The sequence below is a fragment of the Xyrauchen texanus genome, chromosome 43 (genome assembly GCF_025860055.1).
Source record: "Xyrauchen texanus isolate HMW12.3.18 chromosome 43, RBS_HiC_50CHRs, whole genome shotgun sequence".
Lineage (NCBI taxonomy): Eukaryota > Metazoa > Chordata > Actinopteri > Cypriniformes > Catostomidae > Xyrauchen > Xyrauchen texanus.
The window spans coordinates 5923680-5950869 of NC_068318.1; the positions used below are offsets into that span (position 1 = coordinate 5923680).

The window sequence follows — 27190 nt, forward strand, 5'->3', positions numbered from 1 at the left end:
ATTTAACTAAAAAATATATTAAGCTAACTGAGGGGGGACAATTCATATATATTCACGCAATATAGTATATTGCATTTTTTTTTAATATTTTCCTTTATGATTTTAATATCATTTTAGGTTTTTAAAAATTTTATCAATTTATATGATGACATAAAATCACATTTTTAATAATGATACAAGCTGTTGTCAATTTTGAAATTTCATACACATTTTTAACAAAACGTATGGGAAGGAACCTAATAATTCAAATTAGGGGTCGTGATTGTGAGATTTGGCTGACAATTAATTGTCAAACAAATAATTGTGATTATGACAATTAATTGCCTGTTTTAGGTGTTTCATGAATAAGATGATTAATTACCATAGAAACTCACTAATTCATTTATACAAATTTAGCATGAGTCATATAATAAAATAAGGGTATGATTTCCTTTTCAGGCTTCAAAAACATGAATAACAGTCAAATATAAGAGTATAAAATGTTCAATAATTAAAATAATATTTTAATTATCAAAATATGTCTCTCAAGGGATCTGCTCTTGTGACGTCCGCAGTGGCAGTGACAGTTACGTGAGCAAACAAGGTTTGTACATCAACCATAACAAAATCAAATTGAAGTTCATGGCTTTTTAATACTTCTGTGTACAAATATGAAGGCTGCTTATTGGATCAATGCAGGTAAACGTCATATTATGCGACTATGCATCACTTTACAGAGAGTTTACAACTTACTAGTTAAGACTTGCCTTAAGAACAGGTGCAACCAAATTAAGCACCGACTTAGTTGAAAACTAACTAGTAGTTACGAAGCCTTGAACTTTCTACCCCAACTTAAGACCTTATGCACAGCTATTTACTCAACCTCATGTCCTTCCAAACCTGTATTACTTTTTCTGTGGAACACAAAAGATAACATTTAAAAAAAAAACATTTGTCCATATAATGAAAGTCGTTGGTGACCAAAACAAGCTATTTTGCTCACCATTTACTTTCCTTATATGGAATACAAAATACATTTTTGGGGGTTCTGCAAAAGAAAGTCACATGAATTTGGAAGGACATGAGGTTGAGTATATGATGACAGAATTTACATATTTGGGTCAACTTTTCTATTAATAATAAATGTTATAACTATCTGAAACACAGTAATTTTATAAGACTATTATTATACTGCATGTTGCAAAAGTATCTTCATTGCAAATAAAAACAGATAGTATTACATCTTTTACTCTGTTAAAACAGCTCTTCAGTGAAGCCAGGCTGACAACTGTCTCCTCATACAGCTTTTCCTCCTGTTGCAAACCAATTCCAGTTTTATCTAACATTCAGTGGGATGCAAACTGCAAACTTACCTTGTTTAACTTCAACAATATCCATGTGCTCCTTGTCAGGGCTGGACTGGGAAGAGAAATCGGCATGGGGTTTTACATAGCAACAGGCTCAAAAGTTGTTGGGGGAGAGTGTTCGGCGGCTCATTTTAGCTTATCGTGGTTGATACAGCGGCCCGCTCGGTTCTCCCGATGGCCAGTCCACCCTGATCGGCCCCAAAGTGCGTCGGTCCACTGGAAAAATGCCCGGTATGCCAGATTACCAGTCCAGCCCTGCTCCTCGTCTATTCCAAATGATCACTTTAGAAATTATGCCCATGAGCTGGACCGTATTCAGGCCTGCAAAAAGTACAAATCACACACAGAGAATTAATGCAAGCCCACATTATATTCATCATATGTAACCGGTGTTGTTCTGCAATTAGATATTCAACTTGACCAAAAAAGCTAACTTGGTGAGTTATACTGTTATTCATTGTGGTTATTTTCCTAAGTTAACGTTAGCTGCATAGCTAATATTAATTTATCCTAAGAAAATAACCACAATGAATGTTCAACGTAAACAAAAGACTACAAAGCATAATTATGTATTCAGAATAAAAACTTTAAAGCCTGCAAAAAATATGTTTGAAAATGTCTACTGATATATTACCTCAGTTGCTTAAACTTGTTAAGTTGGCTTGTGAGAGCCAACTTACTGAAATCCTATTTAAACTTATTAAGTTGGCTTGTGAGAGCCAACTTACTGAAATCCTATTTAAACTTATTATTATTATTAAGTTGGCTTGTGAAAGCCAACTTATTGAAATCCTATTTAAACTTATTATTAAATTGGCTTGTGAAAGCCAACTTACTGAAATCCTATTTAAACTTATTATTAGTGGTGCTTGCAAAGCATCACTATTGTAATCTCACATACTTATTATACTTTTTATTAGTGGTGCTTGCAAAGCATCACTATTGTAATCTCACATACTTATTATTTTTTATTTTTTATTTTTATTTTTATATCTCTTAACAAAACTTGACACCTAACTCGTCCGCACCGTTTGGCGTAGACACCACGAATGAGGTGTCAAATCGAGCGACCTATTGAGGACACGTGTGCTATGACTTTTATAAGCGTCGGAGTGCGGTATTTGCCCCAGGGGCAAAAAGCGGCCGAAAAATCACATAGACTTAACATTGAGACAAACTTTGGCGTCACAGCTCCAAGCGAGGATTTCGTAGAAGCGTGTGATTTGCCACATTTGAAGAGGCTGGCAGGCTCTGTAAGAGCATACCTCAATATGGGGTAAAAGTTGCACCCCTGGGGGCAGGAGCTGCCCAAATATGCCCCAATTGACTTATAATGGTGTAGGGCGGCCCATGAAATGAAAAGGCATAGGGATTTGTATTGAACATAGCTCTGGATCACAGTGTCATAGAGACGAGGGGTGGGCTCATTTTACTCAGACGACCAATCAGTCTCTCAGGATCATTGTGAAGCTATCAAGCCACGCCCTAGCAACCATTAAGAGCACCTTAGCAACAAGTCCCATAGACTTCTATTGAAACATATCAAAGGGATATCTCGGGATAGAAGTGTCATAGAAACACAAGGGTGGTCTCGTTTGACTCGGGACAGCAAACAGCCAATCATGCATCAAATCAACACTTCCTAGCCCCTCCCTAGCAACCATTGTGGAGCACCTTAACAACCAAAATCCATAGAGGGATATCTTCCATTCTGAATGTCACAGAGGCATGGGAGTTGGTTTATATCATTCATACTGACAAGCAGCCTTTGGAGATTCATGATTGGCAGCTGCCAAGCCACTCCTAGCAACTAAACAGAGTACCCTAGCAACCGTTTAGCAGTAACTATATCTCTGCACCAGAAAATCAGAGAGACTTCTGGGTTGATTTATTTCAATCAGGATGGCAAGGAGACTTGATTAGTATCACTATGGTAACTGCCTAGCAACCAGATGGGGTTACCCTAGCAACCGAGTAACAAATCACATATCTCTGCATCAGAAAAGCGTAGAGACTTCGGGTTGACTTATTTCAATCAGGATGGAAAGGACACTTCATTAGTATCACTATGGTAACTGCCTAGCAACCAGATGGGCTTACCCTAGCAACCGAGTAACAAATCACATATCTCTGCATCACAAAAACATAGAGACTTCGGGTTGACTTATTTCAATCAGGCTGGCAAGGACACTTGATTAGTATCACTATGGTAACTGCCTAGCAACCAGATGGGGTTACCCTAGCAACCGAGTAACAAATCACATATCTCTGCACCACAAAATAGTACAGACCTCTGGGTTGATTTATTTCATTCAGGATGGCAAGGACACTTTATTACTATCACTATGGTAACTGCCTAGCAACCAGATGGGGTTACCCTAGCAACCAAGTAACAAATCACATATCTCTGCACCAGAAAATATCACAGACCTCTGGGTTGATTTATTTCACTCAGGATGGCAAGGACACTTGATTACTATCACTATGGTAACTGCCTAGCAACCAGATGGGGTTACCCTAGCAACCGAGTAACAAATCACATATCTCTGCACTAGAAAACAGTAGAGACTTCGGGTTGACTTATTTTACTCAGGATGGCAAGGAGACTTCATTAGTATCACTATGGTAACTGCCTAGCAACCATATGGGGTTACCCTAGCAACCAAGTAACAAATCACATATCTCTGCATCAGAAAAGCGTAGATACTTCTGGGTTGGTTTATTTCAATCAGGATGGCAAAGACACTTGATTATGATCACTATGGTAACTGCCTAGCAACAAGGAGGGGTTACCCTAGCAACCGAGTAACAAATCACATATCTCTGCACCAGAAAATTGAAGAGAATTCTGGGTTGATTTATTTTAATGAGGATGGCCAGGAGACTTGATTAGTATCACTATGGTAACTGCCTAGAAACCAGATGGGGTTAACCTAGCAACCGAGTAACAAATCACATATCTTTCCACCAGAAATTTGTAGAGATTTCGGGTTGACTTATTTCACTCAGGATGGCAAGGAGACTTCATTACTATCACTATGGTAACTGCCTAGCAACCATATTGGGGTTACCCTAGCAACCAAGTAACAAATCACATATCTCTGCATCAGAAAAGCGTACAGACTTCTGGGTTGGTTTATTTCACTCAGGATGGCAAGGAGACCTGATTACTATCACTATGGTAACTGCCTAGCAACCAGATGGGGTTACCCTAGCAACCGAGTAACAAATCACATATCTCTGCACTACAAAACAGTAGAGACTTCGGGTTGACTTATTTTACTCAGGATGGCAAGGACACTTCATTAGTATCACTATGGTAACTGCCTAGCAACCATATGGGGTTACCCTAGCAACCAAGTAACAAATCACATATCTCTGCATCAGAAAAGCGTAGATACTTCTGGGTTGGTTTATTTCAATCAGGATGGCAAAGACACTTGATTATGATCACTATGGTAACTGCCTAGCAACAAGGAGGGGTTACCCTAGCAACCGAGTAACAAATCACATATCTCTGCACAAGAAAATTGAAGACAATTCTGGGTTGATTTATTTTAATCAGGATGGCCAGGAGACTTGATTAGTATCACTATGGTAACTGCCTAGCAACCAGATGGGCTTACCCTAGCAACCGAGTAACAAATCACATATCTCTGCATCACAAAAACATAGAGACTTCGGGTTGACTTATTTCAATCAGGATGACAAGGAGACTTCATTAGTATCACTATGGTAACTTCCTAGCAACCACATGGGCTTACCCTAGCAACCGAGTAACAAATCACATATCTCTGCATCAGAAAAGCGTAGAGACTTCGGGTTGACTTATTTCACTCAGGATGGCAAGCACACTTGATTAGTATCACTATGGTAACTGCCTAGAAACCAGATGGGGTTACCTTAGCAACCGAGTAACAAATCACATATCTCTGCACCAGAAAATAGTACAGACCTCTGGGTTGATTTATTTCACTCAGGATGGCAAGGACACTTGATTACTATCACTATGGTAACTGCCTAGCAAACAGATGGTGTTACCCTAGCAACCGAGTAACAAATCACATATCTCTGCACCACAAAATAGTACAGACCTCTGGGTTGATTTATTTCATTCAGGATGGCAAGGACACTTTATTACTATCACTATGGTAACTGCCTAGCAACCAGATGGGGTTACCCTAGCAACCAAGTAACAAATCACATATCTCTGCACCAGAAAATATCACAGACCTCTGGGTTGATTTATTTCACTCAGGATGGCAAGGACACTTGATTACTATCACTATGGTAACTGCCTAGCAACCAGATGGGGTTACCCTAGCAACCGAGTAACAAATCACATATCTCTGCACTAGAAAACAGTAGAGACTTCGGGTTGACTTATTTTACTCAGGATGGCAAGGAGACTTCATTAGTATCACTATGGTAACTGCCTAGCAACCATATGGGGTTACCCTAGCAACCAAGTAACAAATCACATATCTCTGCATCACAAAAGCGTAGATACTTCTGGGTTGGTTTATTTCAATCAGGATGGCAAAGACACTTGATTATGATCACTATGGTAACTGCCTAGCAACAAGGAGGGGTTTTGCCACGACAAGCACCACTCACATTTTCTTCAGGAAATGTACCTATCTAGTTATTATTATTCTTCTGAGACTAAAATTACCAAGACTAACTCCTCCTAGAGCTTTTAAGCTACAGGCACCAAACTCGGCACAGACCTTCAGACTAATCCCGATTAGTGTGCTATATCTTTTCTAACTGATCGGACTTACGGTTTTCCTAAAAATGATGATCAAACTCGGAAAAAACTCCCATTGACTTAACATTGCGGAATGTTCAGAAATTCAAATTCTAACTGACATTTTCACACACACAGACAAAAAGGGCCTGTCAGCCCTGCATCTCTCCCTCTCTCTCTCCCTCAGAGGATTTCTTTTATCAAGCAGCCAAAAAGTAATGACCTAAAATCTTCCTAGCCACACGCTAAAACATGCTAAAAGCGTGCTAGCATCTATCTGAGGGTCAATATCTATCTATCTATCTATCTATCTATCTATCTATCTATCTATCTATCTATCTATCTATCTATCTATCTATCTAGCAACTAAGTTAAACTTTTTAACACTACACTGTAGAACTGGCTCATTAGAGTCATTCATTTGGGAATCAGACTACACTGGTCACACTGTATGTTTCACACTGTAGATTCAAAAGAACTGGCTCATTAGAGTCATTCATTTGGGAATCAGACTACACTGGTCACACTGTATGTTTCACATTGTAGATTCAAAAGAACTGGCTCATTAGAGTCATTCATTTGGGAATCAGACTAAACTGGTCACACTGTATGTTTCACATTGTAGATTCAAAAGAACTGGCTCATTAGAGTCATTAGTTGGGAATCAGACTACACTGGTCACACTGTATGTTTCACACTGTAGATTCAAAAAACTGGATCATTAGAGTCATTCATTTGGGAATCAGACTACACTGGTCACACTGTATGTTTCACACTGTAGATTCAAAAGAACCGGCTCATTAGAGTCATTAATTTGGGAATCAGACTACACTGGTCACACTGTATGTTTCACACTGTAGAGTCAAAAGAACCGGCTCATTAGAGTCATTAATTTGGGAACACACACAGACAAAAAGGGCCTGTCAGCCCTGCATCTCTCCCTCTCTCTCCCTCATTGCATAGGGATTTTGTATTGAACATAGCTCTGGATCACAGTGTCATAGAGACAAGGGGCGGGCTCATTTTACTCAGACGACCAATCAGTCTCTCGGGATCATTGTGAAGCTATCAAGCCACGCCCTAGCAACAATTTAAAGCACCTTAGCAACAACTTCCATAGACTTCTAATGAAAGATATCAAAGGGATATCTCCGGATAGAAGTGTCATAGAAACACAAGGGTGGTCTCGTTTGACTCGGGGCAGCAAACAGCCAATCATGAATCACCTCAACACTTCCTACCCCTCCCTAGCAACCATTGTCGAGCAACTTAACAACCAAAATCCATAGAGGGATATCTTCCATTCTGAATGTCACAGAGGCATGGGAGTTGGTTTATATCATTCATACTGACAAGCAGCCTTTGGAGTTTCATGATTGGCAGCTGTCAAGCCACTCCCTAGCAACTAAACAGAGTACCCTAGCAACCGTTTAGCAATAACTATATCTCTGCACCAGAAAATCAGAGAGACTTCTGGGTTCATTTATTTCAATCAGGATGGCAAGGAGACTTGATAAGTATCACTATGGTAACTGCCTAGCAACCACATGGGGTTACCCTAGCAACCGAGTAACAAATCACATATCTCTGCACCAGAAAATCAGAGAGACTTCTGGGTTGATTTATTTCAATCAGGATGGCAAGGAGACTTGATAAGTATCACTATGGTAACTGCCTAGCAACCACATGGGGTTACCTTAGCAACCGAGTAACAAATCACATATCTCTGCATCAGAAAAACGTAGAGACTTCCGGATTGACTTATTTCAATCAGGATGGCAAAGAGACTTCATTAGTATCACTATGGTAACTGCCTAGCAACCAGATGTGGTTACCCTAGCAACCAAGTAACAAATCACATATCTCTGCACCAGATAATCGTAGAGACTTCTGGGTTGATTTATTTCAATCAGGATGTCAAGGAGACTTGATAAATATCACTATGGTGACTGCCTAACAACCAGATGGGGTTACCCTAGCAACCGAGTAACAAATCACATATCTCTGGACCAGAAAATCGTAGAGACTTCTGGGTTGGTTTATTTCAATCAGGATGTCAAGAAGACTTGATAAGTATCACTATGGTGACTGCCTAACAACCAGATGGGGTTACCCTAGCAACCGAGTAACAAATCACATATCTCTGCACCAGAAAATCAGAGAGACTTCTGGGTTGATTTATTTCAATCAGGATGGCAAGGAGACTTGATAAGTATCACTATGGTAACTGCCTAGCAACCACATGGGGTTACCTTAGCAACCGAGTAACAAATCACATATCTCTGCATCAGAAAAATGTAGAGACTTCCGGATTGACTTATTTCAATCAGGATGGCAAGGACACTTCATTAGTATCACTATGGTAACTGCCTAGCAACCAGATGGGGTTACCCTAGCAACCGAGTAACAAATCACATATCTATGCACCAGAAAATCATAGAGACTTCTGGGTTGATTTATTTCAATCTGGATGTCAAGGAGACTTGATAAGTATCACTATGGTAACTGCCTAGCAACCACATTGGGTTACCCTAGCAACCGAGTATCAAATCACATATCTCTGGACCAGAAAATCGTAGAGACTTCTGGGTTGGTTTATTTCAATCAGGATGTCAAGAACACTTGATAAGTATCACTATGGTGACTGCCTAACAACCAGATGGGGTTACCCTAGCAACCGAGTAACAAATCACATATCTCTGCAACAGAAAATCGTAGAGACGTCTGGGTTGATTTATTTCAATCAGGATGGCAAGAAGACTTGATAAGTATCACTATGGTAACTGCCTAGCAACCATATGGGGTTACCCTAGCAACCGAGTAACAAATCACATATCTCTGCAACAGAACAACATAAAGACTTCTGGCTTTGTTCATGGGACTCAGGGTAGCAAGGATCAATCAATCAATCCATCCATCCATCCATCCATCCATCCATCCATCCATCTATCTATCTATCTATCTATCTATCTATCTATCTATCTATCTATCTATCTATCTATCTATCTATCTATCTACACTGCAAAAAATGATTTTCTAGACAAGTATTTTTGTCTTGTATTCCTGTCAAATTATCTAAACTTTCTTAAAACACGATTTATTTACTTGTCAAGCAAAATGGGATAAGATATTAAGTCTTGTTTTAAGATAAATCTAACTAAATTTAGTGAACTTTAGACTCAAAACAAGAAAAAAAACTGCCAATGGGATAAGCAAAATAAACTTGTTTTCCTTTTAAATTAAGTTTATTTTGCTTACCACATTGGCAGATTTTTTTCTTGTTTTGAGTCTAAAGTTCACTAAATTTAGTCAGATTTATCTTAAAACAAGACTTAATATCTTATCCCATTTTGCTTGACAAGTAAATAAATCGTGTTTTAAGAAAGTTTAGATAATTTGACAGGAATACAAGACAAAAATACTTGTCAAGAAAATCATTTTTTGCAGTGTATCTATCTATCTATCTGAGGGTCAATATCTATCTATCTATCTATCTATCTATCTATCTATCTATCTATCTATCTATCTATCTATCTATCTATCTATCTGTCTCTCTGTCTGTCTGTTGTCTATCTATCTATCTGAGGGTCAATGTCTATCTATCTATCTATCTATCTATCTATCTATCTATCTATCTATCTATCTATCTATCTATCTATCTGAGTGTCTGTCTGTCTATCTATCTATCTATCTATCTATCTATCTATCTATCTATCTATCTATCTATCTATCTATCTATCTATCTATCTATCTATCTATCTATCTATCTGTGTCTCTGTCTCTCTGTCTGTCTGTTGTCTATCTATCTATCTGAGGGTCAATGTCTATCTATCTATCTATCTATCTGTCTATCTATCTATCTATCTATCTATCTATCTATCTATCTATCTATCTATCTATCTATCTATCTGAGGATAAATATCTATCTATCTATATCTATCTCTCTATATATCTAAGGGTAAATATCTATCTATCTATCTATCTATCTATCTATCTATCTATCTATCTATCTATCTATCTATCTATCTATCTATCTATCTATCTATCTATCTATCTATCTATTGACGCATACGACACACTCTCGGTAATGGCAAGGCAATTTTAGCACACACATTACAGAACCATGCGCTAATCTTCACACTAAAGCTGCATATCACTGTTTTCAGAATTTCATTGGCTATACGATGCGTCAGTCATTTCCACTCTTCGATGTAATTGGTTTGATCAGTAAACAAAGGAAAGTGGGTATGCCCTTACATTCGACACAGACTGTGGTTGGGTATTGAAGGCTTTGGATAGGACATGGAAGCTCCTATTGGGTCAAATGAGGTGTCAATCGAAAGGTCAGAGTGCGTGCTTCCATTTTGATACCGGATATAGGAAATGTTTACATCTGAACTGAAGTTATTATCGATAATATGTGAAAGATTAGGCACAGCTGCCAGGTGCTTTGAAATGATGCAACAAGAGTCTGTGGATATTTATTGATGTAATAATGTGATTTGGATTAAACATTTTACTTGATTTGATCGTTTGGACATTTGACAATGAAACAACACCGTTTTTGTCGGGAAGTTATGGCTCAGTGGACTACTATGAGGCTTCATAGGTGAGTTGCCTAAATTTTGTTTTTGGTTGTTTATATGTTGGTGGTCTGACAAAGATATAGATTGTACCTTCTGTTGTGATTGTATCTTAAAAAGGTTTACATCGTTCGAATCACGAGTATCTCAGCTTTCCAAATATATGTATTATGGCATGAACAGTGCTTTTTTGTTGATATCAAGCACCCTTTTCTGCACACCGCTATTTTTCCCCCGCATGTTGCTACCGTTATCACCTAGTGTCAATATATTGAAACAACATCAAGTGAGTGACAGAAGGGGAACAAAAAATGTAAGGTAAATATCACTTGATTATGCAAAAAGTGTAAAAATATTGTTTAATTATGTGTATTTAGTATACAAAACATTTTAGCTATCAAAACAATCTTAGCAAGACAAGAGTTGGCCATTTTATTTCAAAAACATTTAAATGGCATTTCCATCTGTGTCATTTCCAGCACAGAATTCTGTTTAACACAAAACAGAATTTGTGATGTGCTGGAAATTATACTGTGGTGGGAATTTTCATAAAAATAGTGAGTGTTTGAAGAATGCTTTAACAAGACTTAACTTTCAAGAAACCCACAGAGCTAAAAGTTGAAGAACCACCCAATTATTAGTTTTAACTGCTGTGCAACAGAGGTAATTTCACTTACTTGTACTCCAAACTGAGGGGGGTGATTTTGTCATCCTCCACAGCAATGAAATACCTGTTTTAAATGTTAAAATAAATAGAAAACATTTGAGAGGCCATACCAGTTTAATACCAAATATGAACTTTCACTATTTTACTCAATCCTCCCATGTTTATATTACTAAAAATAAATAAATAATGTAAACAAGGGAACTTAAATGAACTGAGTTGATTCAACTAAAAAGTGTCTTGTTAGCTTTACTTAATCTATTTGTGTTAAGACAACAAGAGTATTTTTGGTTAACTGAAACTGGGCAAAGGATGTTTTTTATATGAGATTTAGAAGAATTGATGACTTTAGAGAGTGCAGACCAATGGGGCACTAGTCAGCAAGTCCATGAGGGAGCATGATTGGTAAAAGTGTGCATTTGGGACAGAATTCATGACATCAATCAGATGACGCATTTTTACATTATGTTTATATTTACATGCAGTTTTACAAATTATTATTTAAAAAGTCATGGCATTGATAGATAGGGTAAAGGAACTTTAAATTAACTATTGAATATTTGTTTTTATTAATAATTTCAAGCAACACACTGACAATAACACATTAGATAATAAAGAACCTCTGAAAAACAAAGTGCACATATGACTACAGCACCAAAACCCAATTTTTTCATATCTTTAGAAAACAAATAAACATTATTCAGCCATATACCACCATACCATTTGCAAAAATAATAATAAAATACACACTTCTGCAATCTTACAAGCTACAGCCATGTTCATTACATTATTCTTTCATGTCTTGATATTTTAGAGACTCAAAATAATTCTAAAATCCTCTTTGAAACAACAATAACAATAAATTAAAAAGGAGTAATTCCATATCTCTGGAAAATTAAATAAAACAAAGTTTACACAAGTTCTACACATCAGACTTAAAAGTGATTCTATATACCCATGATAAGCAAGTGATCCGCCGTTGACAATCAGGAAAAAGAGATTATTCAACTAAATGATTAATCCGCATTTGAACATCGCCTTGTCCGCCATGTTTTTTCCTCCAGCTCAAAAACGATTGGTCTGTCGCAAGGACTGTTGGGTAGCAGACACCTGTGAGCCCGCAGCAGTGTGGGCTTCGACGAAGACCGCATCGAGGGCGCAAAGGGGGCGCTAGCGAGAACCCTCACAAGCACTAAAATCACTAATGGAACACACTACAGACTCGTACACTACACAAGCATGTGCAACTGAAGCCCACGAGACCGTAGGTCCACATGAAGTGCGCCATTTGGGACAGGGCGACTGAAGAGACTCATTACCGCTGCCTTTAAGAACTGAGTGTGCCTGTCTTCGGGAGATTGGTCTCTACCACTGGCGTCTTCGTAGTGCCAAGATCGGCACTGGGAAGTTCCGCAGTGAGTTAAACATGTCGCCGGACCTAACATTCCGGTCCCCCGCCACGAATTAGGTGTGATGCCAGGGGTTTGGAGCATGCGTCACGCCAAACAGGCAAGGATACCAGGCCGCCATTCCCTTCACACACTGCAGCCCAGGGAAGCCGGGCCACTCTGATGAAGCTGCCGCAAAATGTTAAATTTTTTCGGGTTCAATTGATTTGGTTACCTATACTTGAAGCATAAGTTGATAATACATGATAATTTTAATTTAAGAAAACTCAAACATGTGGAGCCACTGTCCAAGATCAACAAAATAAATAAACAAATAAATATATATGCACCTGTAGGTAATATAAATTGTTTTTTGATAAGAAAAAAAAAGACAGCATGCGTTAGAGCTGTTTGATGTAAACAATTATAACAAGATATAACAATTGTGTCCAATAAAAAAAAAAATGGCAGGGGTGTAAAGTAACGAATTACAAATACTCTTCTAACTAGTTTTTCCCAAGAATTTTACTTTAAGTAGTTTAAAGATTTTATACTTTTACTTGAGTACATTTTAAGTGCTGTAACTACTTTTAATGGACTATTTTTCCACTGTTTGTGTTCACTACATCCCTGTTATGATTTTATTTTTATCTATCAACATGATTGGCTAGGGAGAGTCTAGTAACTCCCGTCATATCAAATCACACAAAAAAACTTGAATGGCAGCTATAGATCTGACGCCAACTGTTATGGATGTGGAGGATGCCTCAAAAACCTTTCAACACCTGAACACCACGGCCGAACCTGAAAGGGATTTTCGCAGTTAAAAAGGCCAATTGCTTGACTGTGTCATTTGAGTTTAACTTGCTCAAGCCAGATATCAGCATTAATCCTGCCTCTAATTTTAAGAAACATATGAATGTATATTTCATATTTATGCTTACTAGATCCTGTGTGTCTATAACATAGCCTGTAATTTAGCTTTCTGTCACTGAGATTATTGGATTGACGTGAGAGATTAAGGCAATATTATCAATAGGGCTGGGCGATAAAATGTTTGATGTTTATCTGAAAAAAAGAAGAGTAATTGTTTTGAACTTTTGAGTGATTTTCTATACTTGGCCAATGTTCTACATATATACCAGGGGTGTTCATTACATTGATAGCAAGATAAAATATAAAAGATTGACTTTTTATTTGCTGACACCTATAGCTGCATGCAGTTTGATTGACAGGTGGCTAATGTTTTGCGGGAACACACCTAAATGGTAAAATACACATTATAATTATGCCAGTACCCGTCTTGATGAGGCATTAATGTGAACGCAGTCAGTTTGGCCTAAAGTGAAGGTAAACAGTGGGACAAAAAGCATATTTGCATCAAAATATTCCCAGGAAAGTAGAGATAATAAAATAATTTATAATTATGCTTAGCCTTTATCATGTTTTTTCTAATGCCTGATAGAAAAGTATCAATATTTGTAGAGTAATACTTCAGGCAGAACATACTTCCACCAGACACTTGTGCATCAGGCATTAGAATGAGAACACAACTATTGTTGGACTTAAAAGATACAAGAACTAAATCAATTTGGAACATTGTATCTCAAAAGGAGGATAAAGTGGCCCCCCATGTGCTACTTAAAATTCTCTTATCATTTACTCACCCTCATGTCATCCCTGATGTGTATGATTTTCTTTCATCAGCACAATACCAATTAAGATTTTTAGAAGAATATTTCAACTCTGTAGGTCCATACACTACATGAATACGTGAATGGATGCCAAAATTTCGATGCTCCAAAAAGTACATAAATGCAGCAGAAAAAGTAACCCATGTTAAAAACATTACTTCAGAAGTTATATGATAGGTGTGGGTGAGAAACTGATCAATATTTAAGTAAATGTTTGCTAGAAATTCTTCTCCCTGCCCAGTAGATGCATGAAGAATGTGAATCACCAAAAACAAAAGAAGTTGACCAAAAGAGCTGAAATATTCTTCTAAAAATCTTAATTTGTGTTCTGTTGAAGAAAGAATGTCATACACATCCGGGATGAGATAAGGGTGAATAAATGAGATGAGATAATTTTCATTTTTACGTGAATTATTCCTATAAAGCCCAATGTGGCCCCTGCACCAAACAACTACTCTACCGACTCTATTGTGCAGGACATTAGGCGCCAAGTGACCCTGCTTTTTCTGTTTTTTTTTTTGCATTCCTTGCATTGTTTTGAACATGTTTTATGCGCAACAATAACTCTCTCAGTCAGCATGAAGGAAATTTTAGACCCTACACAAACTGATTTGAATGTAATTGTTTCATACATTATGATATTGAAAACAACTTTTTAATCTTTACATTACTGCAATCATGTCACCCTTTTATTTTTTTATTTTTTTATCCGATTCATGTAGTGTTTACACTATCATAGGTAAGTGATGTATTTTAAAAGTTGTCAATCTCAAACACCTTTAAAATACCTATTTTTTTTTATTATTTCTGGCAAACAGCCATAAAAGGGAATGTAAATTACGGTATGTGTGCTACATTTTTAAATTGCAGCATAGATTTTTTATTATAAATGGGCATAGCTTTCGCAACTCAATACTCAATACTCACTACTCATGAGTACTTTTAAATGAGCTACTCTTTTACTCTAACTTGAGTAGTTCTTATGACAGGTACTTTTACTCTACTCAAACAAAAGTTTTTAAGAAGTAACAGTACTTTTACATTTTTCAGTACTCTTTCCACCCTTAAAAAATGTACACTAGCCATGTGCTTATTATGTTATGATATCTTGTGCATGGTTTACAGATACTTAAGCTGCCATCAAACCAGTGTCAAAAATGAAATAAAAATATTGAAGCTGATTAAGACAGGTCATGCACTCACACGACCCACAGGCCAGCAGCTGTGAAGAGAGAAAACATACCAGGCAGAAACATCCAAGGACTGCACTTCCTCATGACTCCTTCTGAACTGCCCCCTGCAACACAATAAACACCCCATTCTGAGAAACACAGTTGCCCCCAAAATAATTTGGACTCTTAAATAAAATAACTGACCAGTCTCAAAACATCATGGAGAATTTCTGGTATGCTAGTGGGCCAGTGAAAAAATAAATAAACCAAAACATTTTACTCATTTATACCCTTGTGTTGCTGGTACGTGCGACCACCCTTAAACGCATACCTCAGGTCTTAATGACCCGGAACCTCATTCCACACCCTGTGCCTCATCCATTTTTTGGAGTTGTTCCCTCACCTCTTAAATATTCCTCAGTCTATCTATTATACATTGTGTAACACTCATCGCCACATATATAATATACTGTATATATATATATATATATATATATATAGTGGTTTAAGTAGCCTACCAAAAGTGTATAGGGTAATTAGAGACCCTATGTATGTAAGAGTGTCAGGTTTTTTTTCGCTTCCATAAATTATACTTTTTTTATTATTTCATATCTGTATATGTTAGTATAAGTTTACTATCACATAATATCTATTTCTTTCTTTATTATAAGAGAAATTAGTACTTTGTTCATACAAATAAATACTATATCACATACATTTTTATGTTCAACAATGAATTATCAACAATGGTGAATTATCAGTATTCTATATGCGTATACACATACATAATATACAGTACAGTTTGTAGAGTAGTAGAGTTTGATCCAAGATGGCGGCGCGGTAGCATGCAGCGGCCACTCCGGATCCACAATGGTGCTATTTTTGTTAAAAAAGCCCGACTTTTGCAACACATGGACATCGGAGCAACCAGTGTTCGTGTCTACCATCGCCAGACACTACTCAAATATAAGACTCATGCAAAAACCAAGCTGCATGATGACCTGCAGGAGGCGCTACGGCGTACTCGGCTTGCTGCGGAGACCAGGCCTCCAGCCCTCGGCGTCGCCTGATGCCGGTGGCCGGGGAGAGGACGTCGTAAGCGGTGTGCGAGAAAGCGAAGCGCGAAAGAGGGCGGGGTCCATGCTAGGCTAAAAACAAACCCTAGCCGGCCGGCTCTCCCGTCTATCCTGCTCTCAAATGTTTGCTCCCTGGACAATAAACTGGACTATATCCGACTCCAGCGGGCTACGCAGCGTGAGTTTAGAGACTGCTGCGTCTTTGTTTTCACGGAGACGTGGCTCAGCGACAGAGTTCCGGATGCCGCCATTCAGCTAGACGGGCTCGCCTCGTTTCGTGCCGACAGAAATACAGCTCTCTGCGGTAAGACTCGCGGTGGTGGCTTGTGTGTTTACATCAACACGGAATGGTGCAAGAACTCTATGCTAGTCTCTAGTTACTGTTCATCGCTGTTGGAGCTTGTGACTGTTAGATGCAGACCTTTTTATCTACCACGGAATTCACCACTGTTTGCATAACCGGAGTTTACATTCCCCCAGCGCTAACGCTAAGGAAGCGCTCTGTGAACTGTATGGGGCTATGAGCGAACTGCAGAACGCTCACCCCGACGGACTGTTTATTGTCGCTGGAGATTTCAACCATGCAAATCTCAAGACAGTGCTCCCTAAATTCCATCAGTATGTGGACTTTGCAACGAGAGGGGCTGAACACGCTTGATCTTGTTTACACAAACATCCCAGGCGCTGCACGGGCGGAGCCCCGCCCCCACCTCGGCTACTCAGACCACATCTCTGTTATGTTAATTCCAGCATACAGACCGCTCGTCAGACGCACAAAACCGCTTCAGAAGCAGGTGAAAACCTGGCCAGCAGGAGCCATCTCTGCTCTTCAGGACTGTTTTGAGTGTACTGACTGGCACATGTTCAGGGAGGCTGCAACATATGGCGATTCTACCAACTTGGAGGAATACACAGCATCAGTGACCAGCTACATCAGCAAGTGCATTGATGATGTCACTTTCTCCAAGACCATCACCACACGCTCCAACCAGAAGCCGTGGATGACTGCGGAGGTGCGCACGCTGCTGAGGTCCCGAGACTCCGCCTTCAGAGCAGGCGATAAGGCAGCCCTAAGAACAGCTAGGGCCAAACTGTCACGGGCAATCAGAGAGGCAAAGCGCGCACACGCCCAGAGAATCCACAGTCACTTCCAGGACAGCGGTGACACGCGGCGCATGTGGCAGGGCATCCAGGCCATCACCAACTACAGGACAACATCAGTTGCCTGTGACAAAGATGCCTCCCTTCCAGATGCGCTGAACGACTTCTACGCTCGGTTTGAAGTGCAGAACGACGTGATGGCGAGGAAGTCCACCCCTCCTCCCAACGACCAGGTGCTCTGTCTTACCACGGCAGATGTGAGGAAAACTCTACGTAGAGTCAACCCACGGAAGGCTGCTGGACCAGACAACATTCCTGGCAGAGTGCTCAGAGGATGTGCAGACCAGCTAGCAGATGTTCTTACCGACATCTTCAACATCTCTCTGAGCAGCGCCGTTGTTCCAACGTGCTTCAAGGCCACCACCATCATCCCCATGCCAAAGAAGTCTTCAGTGTCCTGCCTCAACGACTACCGTCCCGTCGCACTTACACCCATCATCATGAAGTGCTTCGAGAGGCTCGTCATGAGGCAGATTAAGACCCAGCTGCCCCCTCACTAGACCCACTGCAGTTTGCATATCGTTCAAACCGTTCAACGGACGATGCCATCACCACAACCCTCCATCTGGCCCTCACCCACCTAGACAATAAGGACTCATACGTTCGAATGCTGTTCATAGATTTCAGCTCAGCATTCAACACAATCATTCCCCAGCACCTGATTGGAAAGCTGAACCTGCTGGGCCTGGACACCTCCCTCTGCAACTGGATCCTGGACTTCCTGACTGGGAGACCTCAGTCAGTCCGGATCGGGAACAGCATCTCCACCACCACCACACTGAGCACTGGGGCCCCCAGGGCTGTGTGCTCAGTCCACTGCTGTTCACTCTGCTGACTCACGACTGTGCAGCAATGCACAGCTCGAATCACATCATCAAGTTCGCCGATGACACGACCGTGGTGGGTCTCATCAGCAAGAACAACGAGTCAGCATACAGAGAGGAGGTGCAGCGGCTGACGAACTGGTGTAGAGCCAACAACCTGTCCCTGAATGTCGACAAAACAAAAGAGATGGTTGTTGACTTTAGGAGAGCACAAGGTGAACACACTCCGCTGAACATCGACGGCTCCTCTGTGGAGATCGTCAAGAGCACCAAATTTCTTGGTGTTCACCTGGCGGAGAACCTCACCTGGTCCCTCAACACCAGCTCTATCACCAAGAAAGCCCAGCAGCGTCTCTACTTTCTTCGAAGGCTGAGAAAAGCACATCTCCCAACCCCTATCCTCACTACATTCTATAGAGGGACTATTGAGAGCATCCTGAGCAGCTGCATCACTGCCTGGTTTGGGACTTGCACCGTTTCGGACCGCAAAGCCCTGCAGAGGATAGTGAGGACAGCTGAGAAGATCATTGGGGTCTCTCTTCCCTCCATCAAAGACATTTTCAAAAAACACTGTATCCACAAAGCAACCAGCATTGTGGACGACCCCACACACCCCTCACACAAACTCTTTACCCTCCTCCCGTCTGGCAAGAGGTACCGAAGCATTCGGGCCCTCACAGCCAGACTGTGTAACAGCTTCTTCCCCAAGCCATCAGACTTCTCAATACTCAGAGACTGGTTTGACACACACACGTGTCCTGAGTTGCACTTTAATAACTGTCACTTTATAACTGTCTGCTACCTCAATAACTGCTATGTGCATAGAACATTATCTCATAGTATGTTATGTTTACATTTTTAGAAACTGTCATCTTTTTGCACTACTGAGTACTGGTCGGCGCTGCACTGTCTATTGTCCTGTTCATTGTCAGTAATTTGTTGTACTGTCCTGTACTTTTTGCACATGTTTGCACGTGCACTTTATATAGGTATATATAGGTAGTTTATATAGGTATTTTATTTCGTTGTGTAGTCTCATGTGGTCCTATGTTGGTCCTTTGTTGTTTTTATGTAGCACCATGGTCCTGGAGGAACGTTGTCTCGTTTTGCTGTGTACTGTACTAACTGTATATGGTTGAAACGACAATAAAAACCACTTGACTTGACTTGACTTGACATGCAATGCAATGACTACTGTCTTTTGGGTGTACTATTGAAAGTATTTAAGTTGTGTAATGTTGTCTATTTAGACTCAATATTTGCGTGATAATACATATGTGCAACTTATGTGTACTTTATGTGTAGAAAACTGTATGTTATGTGTAGCTCAATGTGTGTCTCATGACATTTCAGTGTGAAAATCATGAATCATGTCCTAGATTTGTCATGATGACATAGTCCCAAGGAGATCGGCGAGTCGCTGACTATGCGATTGAATTTCACACCCGCTTCCTGTGAGTGGAATGTCCGGGAGAACCTTGATGTCACGTAAGGAGAAGCGGCCAGGCCATTTTTCTTCTGCCTGCCCGTTAAAAGACACCGCTCATCAGTAGGAATGGGGTTAATGGTGTCACGAGCTGGGCTCGAACTTGGGTCTCAGAGGCGGAGAGTTGAGTGTTCTACCACTTAGCCACAGAGGAGGTAAAGTTGGACCCAAACAAAACACTCAAGGCAGTAGTCCAGGTAAAGTAGATTTATTAAAAAAAAAGGGTGCTTTGCAAGTCCACAAAAATCCAACAAAAGTTCTTCTCAGAAAGAGGTATTGTTAAGGTAGAGATAATGAAAATAATAACAGGAGAGAACTCAAATAACTCCACGAGGGGAGAAAAAACAAAATCAGATAACTAAGAACAGCTTACTTGGGATTACTTGGGATAGCTTGGAAAGCTTGGAAAACTTGGAAGGACTCGGTGGGACACAGCAGGCAAGACTCAAAAACCGAGTGAGGGACAAGGGGGAAAAACACAGCTAAAGTACTCTAGGGGAAACAAGGCACAGGTGACCTGGATAATGCTTAACAAGGACACACGAGTAAGAACTAAGGCAGAGAGGAACACAGGTGACCTCTAGAGGCCCACAAACAACAAACAACAGGAGGCAGGATGCTGACAAATGGTGACCGCAACACCCTTGAACAAAGCCCCCGGCAACATACTCTTCTACCAGCCCAGCTGCATTATGGCTCACTCAGTCACACAGTCTCGGCTCTGGTGGATTCCGGAATCAAAAGAAACTTCATTTGACATCGACGGCCTTTAACACTCATAGGGGGTACTTAAATTATTTGGTTATGCCTTTCGGATTGGTCAGCACCCCCGCCGTTTTCCAGGGCATGTAAATTACATACTTAGGGACATGGTCGATCGTTTTTGTGTTTGTTTAACGTGACGATATTCTGATCTTCTCCCAGAATATCCAGGACCATATACAGAATGCCACAGAGTTGGCCGTTTGTCAAGGAGTGTGCTTTTCATGCATAGTAGTTTCTGTTCCTGAGGTTCATTGTTTCATCCGAGAGAGTGTGTATGCTAAAGTCAAAGCTGTCTCCAATCGGCCAACCCCAGATTCTCGCTAGGCATTGCAGAGGTTTCTGGGGTTCACAAATTTTTATAGGAGGCTCATTAGAAACTACAGCCAACTCGTTGCAACTTTGACAGATCTCACCTCCACCCACACCTTTTCAGGTCCCCACGGGCTGAAGCAGTGTTTTCCAAGCTAAAGGAGCGGTTCTCTACCACTCTCTTGTTAACTCCCCACCCTGCAAGTCAGTTCGTGGTGGAGGTATATGCATCCGAGGTTGGTGTTGGAGCGGTCTTTTCGCAGCATTCTCCCTCGGATGGAAATGTACGTTCTTTTTGCAACGCTTAACACTAGCTGAACGGAACTATGATGTCAATAACCGAGAATTGCTGGCTGTCCGGTTTGCTTTGGGTGAGTGACATCATTGGTTAGAGGGTCTGGGGATTCCTTTCGTGGAGTGGACTGACCATAAGAACCTAGAGTACATCCGTAGCGTAAAATTACTCAACTCTATACAGGCTCGCTGGGCATTATTTTTCACTCAGTTTAATTTCACCCTTTCATATCGCCCGGGCTCTAAGAATGTCAAGCTCGACTCCCTGTCTCGATGTTTCAAAATCTAGACCTCCACCATCCCACCAGATACCATCCTACCTGTCTCTCGAGTGGTGGGCATGGTATCCTGGGAGGTGGAGTCTAAAGTCTGTGTTGTGCTATGAAACATTGCGCCCTCTGCCACATGCTCAGTAGGCAGGTTGTTTGTTCCGCAGTCAGTCCGGATGCACGTCCTACAATGGGGTCACTCCTCCAATGTCGCTTGCCACCCAGGGGCTACCCGCACAGAGGCACTCATTAGATAGCATATCTGGTAGCCATCGCTTGCGCGGGATGTATGCCAGTTCGTTGCCGCTTGCCCCATTTGCGCAACAAATAAGACCTCCTGTAACCCCCTGGCCGGGCTCCTCCAACCGCTGTCTGGAGGTACCTGGAAAGCCTTGCACGTGGCTCTCGCATCAAGAGGTCAGCGGACCGACACAGTTTACGTGTACGGTCAGAATGTTTGGTTGTCCTCCAAGGACATTCTGCTCTGACTGCCCTCCCTTAAGCTGGGTTCCAAGTCCCCTGCATCTTGTTAAGGGCTCTCCAGCGTATATGGTCAGGAGACTGATCAACGTTAGGTGGAGGGGCAGAGGGTACCAATACCTGGTTGACTGCGAGGACTATGGACCTGTGGAGAGGTGTTGGTTCCTGGCTCGGGACATCCTGGACTGTGCCCTCATTGATAAGTTTCACCTCCAGCAAGTTAATTCTGCTGGGTATACAAGGAGGTGTCCCTAAGGGAGGGGGTACTGTCACGGCTCCAGTGAGTTTGCAGGTTTATTTTGCTGTTTTTTTTTCTCTCTCCCTCATGTCTTGCAGCTGGAAACGACACACATGATCAGTGTTTCCAGGGAAGCGCTGATCATGCCCCTGATTAATGTGCTATCTACACCTGTTCCACTCTGATTGCACTCCCTACTTAATCCTTGTGTGTCCTCACTGTCTTCGCTAGATTAATGCTTGTGCTGTCAAGCGGCTAACCTTGCTGTCTTTGTCTGGTTGGTGCTGTCTCGTGTGTCTGTTGGTTGCCTGTCTCTGCCCACATTTCAGGAAGTGTGGTTGCCTTCCAGTTTGCTGTACGCCTGTCCTCGCTGCCCATGAATCGCCAGTGGAAGATTCCTCATCTCTGCCCGCATGTCAGGAATACAACTGCCCTAATTCGTCTGGGCTCTATTCTTCTGACTCTTCCTACGGATCTGCTCATGACTTCCACAACGCATACACCTGTCTATGAACATGGTGTTCCTCGCCTCCTGCTACTGCTGTCAGGACGCCTGTTTGATCACCCTAGTTGTGTTTGTGTCTGTGTAGTTGTTCTTCCGGAGCGCTTGGCTGTCTTGTTGGTCTGCCCGCACACGCTTCGGTGTGTGGTGTTTGTGTTCGTTCACCATGTGTGCCTACACGTGTTGTTTTTCCATGCGTTCGACTGTCAGTTGTCGCCACTCCCTCTTTTTACCTTGTTAGTTCAACATTACACTCACGTGTTACTCCTCATTAGCATCTCTTTATATTCCCTTTGTGTTGTTTATCCCTTGCCAGATCGTGTTTTGCGTGTTGTTATTCACTTCTTGCTTTTTATCTTGCTGTTCTTGGTAGTCTAGTTATCTAGTCAAGTTTTATTTTTCTTCAATTTTGATCTGCTTTGGATTCCAAGGTTTTTCCTATTTCTCTTTTCTTTTGCTGTGTCTTGATCCCAGCTTGTTATCAGCCCTGATGATTTTTATCTTTATTGATTATTTTTATGTATTTTTCCTATACATTAACTTAGCATAGTTAATAGGTTTTTGCTTTATTTTTTCCCTATCCCCTGTGGCTTGCATTCCGAGCAGTTTAGTCTTTCCCCTTTTTCTTTTTTTTTTCTCTCTCTCCAGTCTCCCCATCTTCCAGGCTGCTGGAAAGAGCTTATTCCCCCGCCACCTCCGGCCTACCAGCAGTCATCTCCCTTCCCCTTTGCCATGCCTCACCTGCCACCACTGCCTGTTGCTTCCCCCATCTTATTCGCCACCATCCTTGACCTCTTGTGTGGACTGCTATTGGCTCAACGCTTTCTGAGGCCATTATTGTCTGTGGACCTTATCCCATCCGGCTCATGCTTGTTTATTTCCCAATAAACCATGGTTTACCCTGCAATTGAATCCTCTTCTTTTTAAACCCTGACAACTGCAGCCACTGCTGGGATTCTAATACTTCGCCAGCACAATTTATGTTGACATTTGTTGTTAATTAATCCTTTGAACTGTTCTTCTGCTATTGGGTCTCTATCTCGCTCTCGCACTTTGACTGCATTATCTCTTTGATTAATGAAAAATAAAACATAAAAATGTATCAAAATATATTTTATATTCGGCTCAAAACAAGTTAAGCACAATCGACTGAATTTGTGGCATAATGTTGATTACCACAAAAATGTATTTCGACTCACTCCTTCACTTTTAAAAAGCAAAAATCTGGCTTAAAGTGCAGCACCTTCTATAGAAGTTAATGGGGCCAATCTGTAAATGTTTAAATACTTACTGCTTCAAAAGTATAGCCTCAAGATGAAAACAATATCCATGTTAAGAAGATTTTAGTGTGGTAAAATCGCTTACTAACTTTTTCTATGTAAAGTAATATACAAATTCTTTGTTGCCATAATGCTGTCACTGTAAAACAACTGTAAAAATGATGATATAAACAATTATACAACTCAAATAATATACAAGTTTTAACAGAATAATTAATTTAAATGCTGTTGTAAAATTATAAGCTTCACATTTCCATCTTTAAACCCTCCAAAAATTGGCCCCATTCACTTCCATTGTAAGTGCCTCACTGTCACCTCGATTTTGCTTTTGTTAAAGAAAAAGAGGAAGGATATTTTGTGGTAATCAGTACAATGCCACAAATGCTATCGATTGAGCTTAACTTGTATTCAACCCTGAACATTCCTTTAACTCCAGCCCGCATGAAGCTAACGATTACAGCATTTAGGTTCTTGATTTTTTGCTCTTGAAGTGGACAGTTCCTAGTGCTGAAACTGGGTTTACTCTGTTGTTGAAAATCCGGCTAAATACGGTTGCAGAGCCGTAATAAATATGGAGACAACATACCAGGAAATATGTTAACTTATAGCAGCTAAATATTATCTTGGTGTGAGGGACTTATTATATAACTATGAAATCAATTTAAACGGTTAATGATTAGAGTTCTTAAATGTGCATTAAAAATGTATCCCTAGAGATGTATCTATGTTCCCTCACAGAAGACAAAAGCGAAACGAAACATGTCTATGCTCATTATGAAGCATTTGGAATCGAAACACACAGCCTCAACTGTCTGAAATATCGTCAGCATTTAGCAGTGAGGACGTCAAAAGGCAAAGTTGTAATATGTATTGCCGCCGATAAAAGGCAATGCGCATTAAATCGTACCTTGTAAACGGTACACTCTTCTTTCGCGGATTAAGCCCGTGTCCTCTTCTTTTCACGAGGACTCTTAGACAGACATCGTTTGCGGTTGTAGCCTATGTGAGATGTCTAGAGTCGACGTTTTGAAAACATGAGGGGAGACTTTAAAGGATGTATCGGGCCCTGACGGACTCGGTCTGAACAGAAGCTTAAATGGTGTTCAAACATTGCATGTTCGATTTGCGAAAGAGTTGTTCCTTTGAACCTGTTCTTGATTCGTTCGAATCGATTCACTAAGGGTATGCGCATCACTCGGAGGTGAGGTGGGAAAAATGTTTGCGCCATTAACAACACACAACAGAGGTTATAACCTATTTGAAAACATAATCATAAACAGCAATATTTTTATTAGAATGCATTTTACTAAAAAAAGGGGGGAAAAAATTCTATGCGAAATCAACAAAGGTACAATGGTTCTTTCAACGAATATGCCTCTTATGAAAAGCCATTTGGGCTGTAGGGGGTTCTTGAGTTGTCTATACGTTTTTTGGAGATTATAAAAGATTTCGATGTTTCATTATAAGCATTTCAGATCAGTATTTGTTTCTAAATTCTTTAGAGTAGCTACGTAGAAGGTGACGACTCAAATGAATTGGTGAATCGTTTTTAAATCGGTTCATTGCAACGAATCGTCCGAATGAACCGATTCGCTAAATTAACCGGACATGCCAAATGATAAATAGCGGATTTAAAGGAAGATTCAGTTTTCAATTCAAGTTGATCTTAACTGACAGCATTTGTTGCATAATATTGATTACAAAAATAATAATAATAATATTTAACATTTTTGGAGGGTTTTTTTAACAGAACATTTTTCTGTTAAAAATCATGTAATATTTGAGCTGTGAAGTTGTTTAAATCGTAATTTTTACAGTCATTTTAGAATTGGAGAGCTCCATACCGAGGCGGGCATCTGTGGCGCCATCTTGTATCAATCAATCAATCAGTCAGTCAGTCAGTCAATCAATCAATAATGACATGACTAAATGTACATTTTGTAATGCTCAAGAAGTGTTTAGACACTCAAGTCACAATAAGAAATGTATGATGAGTGTCGTTCATTGCATTAGACAACAAAATATCAAAACAGTGGGATTTATATATTTACAGTAAAAAAATAAAAAATAAAAATTAGAACAAGTGTGAAAGTTCAGTGAGCTTTATGGTTGTCAAACATGAGTAGTGTAACCCGCACACACACACACAAGACGAGACAGTCACAATGTGAACAAACACTGCTTTTATTTAAAGAGCAGGCGAAGGTACAGTAGGGAAAATCCAGAGGGAGAATCGTCGAGGAAGCGTAAGGTCGAGGCCGGGGAATCAGGATAGGGCAAAAAGGGCAAATCTACAAATAGAGTGGTCGAGGAAAGCGAAGGGGTCAGAGCCGGGGTAATCAGAATCAGAACAACGAGGGAATCTAACGAGTAGAATAAACAGGGGAGCTAGGGGAACACTAGAGCTGGCAAAGTGAAGGGGTAACTAAACAATAACCAACCCCAGTGAAACGAATGTGCTGTGGTATTTATAGAGGCGGGTGCAGGTGTATACAATGAGTGTGGTGATTGAGGCGAGTGCAGGTGTATTCAATACTATGACGATTGGGAGCGGGCATGTGAGCCCGAGGGGGGAGATTGAGAACGGGCATGAGAGTTCAAGGAATCGGAACGAGCGAGTGCGCTCGAGGGAGCGGGGCGAACCGAAGAAGCGGGGTTCGTTACAAGTAGAACATCAAAAGTTTAGGGGCACTTATTCTTTTTTTTTCTTTCTTTCACATTTTAGAATAAAAGTCATCACAACTATATAATAACTAATAATAGACATGGATATATGTGAATTATGTTGTGACAAAAAAAAAAAAAAAAGTCATATTTTAGCATCTTCAAAGTGGTCACACTTTGTACCTAAAAGTACCTAACAGACCTGGCGGCTCGTCCGTGACAGGTAAGACTGATTTATTATCAAG

General features: G+C 40.5%; 1 protein-coding gene across 5 annotated transcripts in view; it reads right to left on the bottom strand.

Annotated features, from left to right (window-relative positions):
- Positions 1-25353, bottom strand: part of LOC127635415 (transmembrane protein 150C-like) — a 47515-nt gene extending 22162 nt beyond the window's left edge. For 4 of the 5 annotated variants that reach the window (XM_052115456.1, XM_052115453.1, XM_052115454.1 and 1 more), the window contains exons 1-4: positions 25189-25353; positions 15669-15722; positions 11357-11410; positions 1353-1667 (exon numbers count right to left, since the gene is read on the bottom strand). The gene's annotated coding sequence lies outside the window, so the exon portion shown is untranslated. The remainder of the gene's footprint in view (positions 1-1352; positions 1668-11356; positions 11411-15668; positions 15723-25188) is intronic. The other variant, XM_052115455.1, reaches the window with a different exon arrangement.
- Positions 25354-27190: the final 1837 nt, after the last annotated feature.